At 32.7% G+C, this 7,173-nt stretch overlaps 1 long non-coding RNA gene across 1 annotated transcript; it reads left to right on the top strand.

Annotated features, from left to right (window-relative positions):
* The first annotated feature begins 4,625 nt into the window (after positions 1-4,625).
* On the top strand, positions 4,626-6,768 carry LOC113468491. Its single transcript, XR_003392229.1, has 2 exons — positions 4,626-6,064; positions 6,233-6,768. It is a non-coding gene; the product is annotated as an uncharacterized LOC113468491 (long non-coding RNA).
* Positions 6,769-7,173: the final 405 nt, after the last annotated feature.

Below are 7,173 nucleotides of genomic sequence, written 5' to 3'. Positions count from 1 at the left end.
CAGTTGTTAACGCGTTGGACTTTGGATCTGGAGGTTGGTGGTTTGAATCCAAGTCAAGTTATAAAATCTATCTAGGTGTAATAATTGGGGAACGATATTTGTGACAAGCATTTAAATATGTTTAACACAATTACAAATTCCAGTTTTCTTTACTCTCACTGAGGACTTATCTTTAAAAGAAAACCTAGTTTTTGTTCGAAGGAAACTGCAGTTTTCTTTGTAGTTCCAGTTGTAGGAAGCCAGATTTTTATTCAAAGAAGGCTTTTCTCTCCCTCCTTTCCTTTGTTGTTATTGTTATGTTTATTTATAATTTTCACCTTTTATTGAAAATTTCATGTCAAATGAAAATGCTGACCTGTGTTTTAAGAAGAACAAAAAAAAAGGTAATTTAAGTTTGAGTAAAAGGCTCAAATTTTACCTCGCATATGTATGTACGAGGGTGGATCAATAAGTACCTGTGTTTGAGAAAATGGTGCAAGATACCTACATGTTTTGGTTCTATTTTTCAACTTGGTCTATTTTTAGGGCCACACACTTAACCCAGCGTCCCTGCCACATTTTTAACCCTTCCAAATAGCAGCTGCCATCAAAGTCCTCAAAATAGCGTTTTTTTGGGGTGCTCACGTCATCCTTTGAGGTGAACCGCTTTCCGCTGATCCAAATTTTCAAGTTAGAGAACAGAAAATAATCATAGGGAGTCAAGTTAGTTGAGTAGGGTGGTTGTAGCAACAATTCCTAACCAAAATGGTGGAGTTTAGCCTTGAAAATTGTTGAGGTGTGAGACGGAGCATTGTCACGGTGGAACAGCAGTTTTTTCGTTGCAAAATGGGGGGGTTTGAGCTGCACTGCTTCATCAAATCTTGTCAAAAGTTCAGTCCAGTTGTCGTTTTACCTTTTTTAAAGAAGCCCATGAGAATTATTCCATTTGAATCCCAGAAAACGGTCAGATCTGCCGGAAAATCACTTTTTCGGCCGATTTGACTGATTTTGCCAGCTTGGGGCAGATTCTCCAGCCGCAGTCCATTGTTTTAATGATTCAAACAGGAGTTTTTAAAAACTCCTCCTTTTTGGATCACTAAAAACTCTTATTTGGACCAATAAAAACTCCTTTTTATCTTATTAAAATATCCTTTTTGGATGATTAAAAATTCTTCGATTAGTTAAATCTCTCATTAAGTCGTTGGTGAAATCCATCATGAGACTTCTTTTCAGGCCCTAAAAGGTTTAATAGAGGAAACTGTAACTGCTAAGATCCTATCGTCCTGAAGAAAGGACAAAGACAGGACAGGAGGAAACCGGATTGTTATGTGAAAATGAACTTCATCTGTTTAGGACAAATCCGCCTCGGGCGGGAGAATCCAACCTGCAACCTTGCGCTTACAAGGCAGAGTGCTACATCTAAGCTAACTAGGGTGTCTAATCCTTCAAGTGGTTAATCACTGGGCTAATAGTACTCCCTAATCCTTATTAACGAACAGTATTAACGTGGCATAAGCTCCGCCTTTTACGGATAGATATACCATTTGTTGACTATTTATTTGATTGAGAGAATTGGTGATTCTCATGATTTTTTTTTTTATTATCTCAGAAAAGAATATAAAAAATAAAAAAAATATTGAGATTAAAACGAAGAAAATGCGTTCACTAGATCGCGAGATATAGCTCTCCGAACATGAGAGTCTCTAACACGCCGATATCATACCTAGCGACAACACTGTACTCCCGTGATGACGTCATCTACCAATATCGTACGACGCGCTGTGAGATGCAAAGAAGACCGTTTTCTTAAAAAATACCGAAGAGGTTTTCATAGGGAAAACCTAAGAAATTTTCTACAAAGAAGACTTAGCAGTTTTCTTCGAAAAATGCTCCAGAAGTTTTACAGTTTTCTTTGAAAAATACTTCAGAAGATTTCTACGAAGAAGACCTAAGCGGTTTTCTTCGAAAAATGCTTTAGAATTTTTCTACATAGAAGACCTAAGCAGTATTTTTCGAAAGACCTACACAGTTTTCTTCGAAAAATTCTTGGAAGTTTTCTACGTAGAAGACCTATGCAGTTTTTTTTTTTTTTTACTCACCAACCTCAGTGGCGCAGTTGTTAACGCGTTGGACTTTGGATCCGGAGGTTGGTGGTTCGAGTCCAAGTCAAGTTATAAAATCTATCTAGGTGTAATATTATAATCGGGGAACGATATTTGTGACAAGCATTTAAATGTGCTTAACACAATTACAAATTCCAGTTTTCTTTACTCTCACTGAGGACTTATCTTTAAAAGAAAACCTAGTTTTTTTTCGAAGGAAACTGCAGTTTTCTTTGTAGTTCCAGTTGTAGGAAGCCAGATTTTTATTCAAAGAAGGCTTTTTTCTTTCCCTCCTTTCCTTTGTTGTTATTGTTATGTTTATTTATAATCTTCACCTTTTATTAGTTCATGTCAAATGAAAATGCTGAACTGTGTTTTAAGAAGAACAAAAAAAAAGGTAATTTAAGTTTGAGTAAAAGGCTCAAATTTTACCTCGCATATGTATGTACCTAGGTACTTATATTGTTTTCTTACTTCTCTTCTATTAAACCCTTTAAGGGGGGGAAACTATTCCTCTGCTAAATGTTCAGCAGGATCAAATTTCAGTCAAGTAATTTCTTTCTTTTTTTAACCATCCCATGAAATTTTGGAATTCTTCTAGTTAAAAGTTTTATTTTTATCAAAAGGAAATCTGGTGTTAACTTTATTATCTATCAGAATTTCCCCATTGTTTTACACTCCATTTCTACAAAATGTAGGTGGCAGGACGTGTTGACGGCATATTAAATATTCGACTCTGGTTTTCTTTCCAATTTATTGAAGTTTTCAGTACACAATTAGGAAATTTACTTGAATTTTTGATTTTAGTAGAATTTCTTTGCTTAGCTCTATTTTTCTTTAACAATGATCATTATACTGTCTTAATTTATAATCTGTTATCTTTTATTTATTGTAATAATTTGGCATCTATAAAAACTATCCACCATTTACTGTGTACATATTTAGCAGATACTGTATGCTATTGCTCTACACTTTGAAAGTTATTTATATTAAAAGAAGAAAAAAAAATTAGTCATATTTTTATACTATAATTTAAGTGTGTAATTATTTTTTATTATTTATTTTCACTTTATGTAAATTAATAAATCTGTAAACTTTGTTTGTAATAAACTTGTTTTATCATCTTGTAAATGTTTATAAATACTATTCTGTTTTCTTGTTTTATTTTTGATTCTTTATACTTATGATATTCCTATTGTTATTTTTAACCTGTCAAATAAGAAGCGTTTTTTATAAAATCATAATGTTATTTACTTTCTTGATTATTCAAAGAACACATGTTGTGTATGACCAAAGTTTTCATTAGATATTCCTCTCTGTTCTTTTTAGTTAGAAGGTGTAACTTTCGACCCACCTTTGTAACTATTTCTTTTGTACAACTATTGGATAATGTTATTTACTTTCTTGATTATTCAAAGAACACATGTTGTGTATGACCAAAGTTTTCATTAGATATTCCTCTCTGTTCTTTTTAATTAGAAGGTGTAACTTTCCACCCACCTTTGTAACTATTTCTTTTGTACAACTATTGATACCTCCTATTCATACGAAAGTATTTAAGTACATTTCAAAAAATAATGAATTCAGTATGTAGGGAGGTACTATTCAAAATAAATCGAACTCAGGAATATATTTAAGATTTATGTCTGAAGCAAAATCAAAATATTTTTTTTAACTTTTTTTTTCTTTTGTAGAAAAAATAATGATAAATTTCCTAGATTTTATTCTTAAGCAAAAGAAAGTCACTGAAAACTCTTGTAAGAATGTTATGTCAGGAAAAAGTTGTGATTTTATAAAGATTACGCTTAGTATGCTTGATCTGAGCATGTAGGAGTTAATTGTATACTAAACTAAATGAAATGTACTGTGCAAGAAGTAAAGGCAACATTGATTTCATTGTAATCCAGGGAGCAAGTTACATAATGTCATGGCTGACAAAACAAACCAATCTTAGCTGACTCAATTTTACTTCCAGCTTGAAAATAATGAAATACTACCTAATGAATGACAAAGTAAGATGGGCTGACAAAACAAACCAATCTTAGCTGACTCAATTTTACTTCCAGCTTGAAAATAATGAAATACTACCTAATGAATGACAAAGTAAGATATGTACATGATATTGGGAAAGAAAAAAAAAGTAAAAAATCCGACAGAAGGTTGCCAAATGAACACACAAAACACTTCATGGATTGCAAAATGTAATCAAGGTTACTACAGAATGCAAAGAGAGGAAAACACACAATGAATCAATTCTCATTCAACTTAATTTTAAAAATAGTTTCAACAGAAATATTAAGGCAAACAGTTATAATAAAAAGTAAAACGTAACAATTTTATTAGGATAGTGATAGTAAATTTTACTAGTAATGAGAGAACAGAAAATTAAGCTATGAATAGTACTCGAGATGTTCAGAATATTTAAAGGAAAAGGGAAAATTGGATCAGTAGTTTTGATTTAAAAGGGACAAAGAACATTATAATATGACCTAGGAATAGTCTTCAAATAAAATTAAAATCAAAGGAATCAAAACATACCTTTAAGAACTCAATTTTGTTTTTGGTCTAAATTAATTTTTTTCTTACTGTGTGTGTAAATGACTACCCTGAAAGTTTGTGATCACTTCAACAAAATAAATGACTTATTAGTTTGACTATCTCGTATTTTGATGAACTTGTGAATGATTCTTTTAATTAATGAAATGTTTTGAAAAAGCCAAAGGCCAACAGCCAGTAATATAAAGGACGAAAGCTATGTCAAAAAAAAAAAAACCTGACGAACAATCGGTGATCGTCTAGTGAAAAAAATCAACTGCGTTTAAGGAAACTATACCCCGAAAACAGTACACTACCTACTTTTAACATAAATGGTCATCTCCTAAAATTCACAGTATGAATATAATAATCGTCAGTTGAAGTGATCACACCTTCACAAAGGTTACATAAAAGTGTCCCATTTTGTACTCGAGCCTCCAAACACTTGAACATGCGTTATTTCATGTCAGTAAAAATTTGATCAATGTTTCAGTGTCTCTTATTTATTCTACTCCATCTCCTGATTTTCATTTAACTCATTTCCACCTTTCCTATGCCTTTAAAACTTCTTTCATCTTCTTTCCTCAGCCTTAAAGGTATGTTTTGATTCCTTTGATTTTAATTTTATTTGAAGACTATTCCTAGGTCATATGATAATGTTTTTTATCCCTTTTAAATCTAAATTACTGATCCAATTTTCCCTTTTTCTTTAAATATTCTGAACATCTCGAGTACTATTCATAGCTTAATTCTCTGTTCTCTCATTACTAGTAAAATTTACTATCACTATCCTAATAAAATTGTTACGTTTTACTTTTTATTATAACTGTTTGCCTTAATATTTCTGTTGAAACTATTTTTAAAATTAAGTTGAATGAGAATTGATTCATTGTGTGTTTTCCTCTCTTTGCATTCTGTAGTAACCTTGATTACATTTTGCAATCCATGAAGTGTTTTGTGTGTTCATTTGGCAACCTTCTGTCGGATTTTTTACTTTTTTTTTCTTTCCCAATATCATCTTTCCTTTCTACGCAAGGTATTTTTTACCTATTTTAAAAGAAGTCTGCTCTTTTAAGTCTATTGTGTACTTTACAACTTTATCATCATTTGCATTGTTGCCACATGTTCCCATTAAAACACCAATGGCTCAAGTCCTGAACACGTCTTGAAATGATTTACCAAGTGGTTAGCTGAAATTTTACATTATTTTCATTTTCATAATCCTACTTAAAAGAACAACATGCTTGAATATGATTTCTATTGTTATGTTTTGTTTAAATCCACTGTCATTGGCATTTGTACACTTTTTTTCAACTGCCCAAGGCATTTTATGTAACCTTATTTTACTGCCACACAATTACTGCCATAACTGTTATTTTAATTGTTTGTCCTCTCTCTACCTTTTTCATTACACTTGGTTTCAACGTGTCCTTTTTTGATACAATTATGTCCTTGCATTTTCCATGCAGCACAATCCTTGCTCAATTAGGTGCCAAATAACTTCGGTTTTCTCATTTTCATTTATGAAGAAGGTTTGTAGGGTCTCATTTTCCTAGTTACTTACAGATGTGAGGGAGAAACTTCAATACAAGTATTGTTTTCCCCTCATCATGTAGGTCCTTGCATTTTCCATGCAGCACAATCCTTGCTCAATTAGGTGCCAAATAACTTCGGTTTTCTCATTTTCATTTATGAAGAAGGTTTTGTAGGGTCTCATTTTCCTAGTTACTTACAGATGTGAGGGAGAAACTTCAATACAAGTGTTGTTTACCCCTCATCATGTAAGTGTCTACTACAGATGTGTTCACCTGTTTTCAAAACATTCCATCTGTCTTTTAGATAAAGACAACATTATAATGTTAACGTTCAATTTATTTTGGACTATGATCCATAATGGCATATTTTCAGTAATAATAATGTTATTTCCTAAAGCACGGTGCTGTCTGAGATTTTTCCACTAAGCTACCTATTATACAAATATGCCATGCTTTTGGACTAATCCAGTGTTCACTTGTTTTTCTTCACATTGAGACATTCAAACCCTTAATAAAGAAATGATGAGACCTAGTGTTTGTGCGCCAACCGTGTAGTAATTTCATCCCGCAGTCTGACTGATATACTTATTTCCATTTTGTAAACATGAAAACCCCACAAACAGCACAATCAAGTAGAGGTACCTTTGATTTTTGACAGAGGTTTAACGTCTTCTGTAGAATTGCTAAGAAGTAGGTATGTACCTACTTACCTATCTATAAGATAATTTTAGAAGCAACTTTGGTCAGCCTAGTTACGCGTGTTCGGTTCTACCCGGGGCGGATTTTATCTCTACACTTCTGATATGGAGCTTCACAAAGTTACCGAGTGACTTCGATAATGTACAAACATATCTAACCGAAGTATAGGTAAGTACCTAATACCTACCTACATACTTGGAATAGTAATTTTAACCCATGATAAGCAGAATCAAATTAACTTCACAATAATACCAATCTCAGTGGTGTAGTGGTTAGCGCGATGGACTTCGGATCTGGAGGTTGGTGGATCGAGTCCAAGTCAA

Source organism: Diaphorina citri, unplaced genomic scaffold (genome assembly GCF_000475195.1).
Source record: "Diaphorina citri unplaced genomic scaffold, Diaci psyllid genome assembly version 1.1 scaffold754, whole genome shotgun sequence".
In the NCBI taxonomy this organism is placed as follows: domain Eukaryota; kingdom Metazoa; phylum Arthropoda; class Insecta; order Hemiptera; family Psyllidae; genus Diaphorina; species Diaphorina citri.
This window is presented reverse-complemented; position numbering and strand designations above follow the sequence as displayed.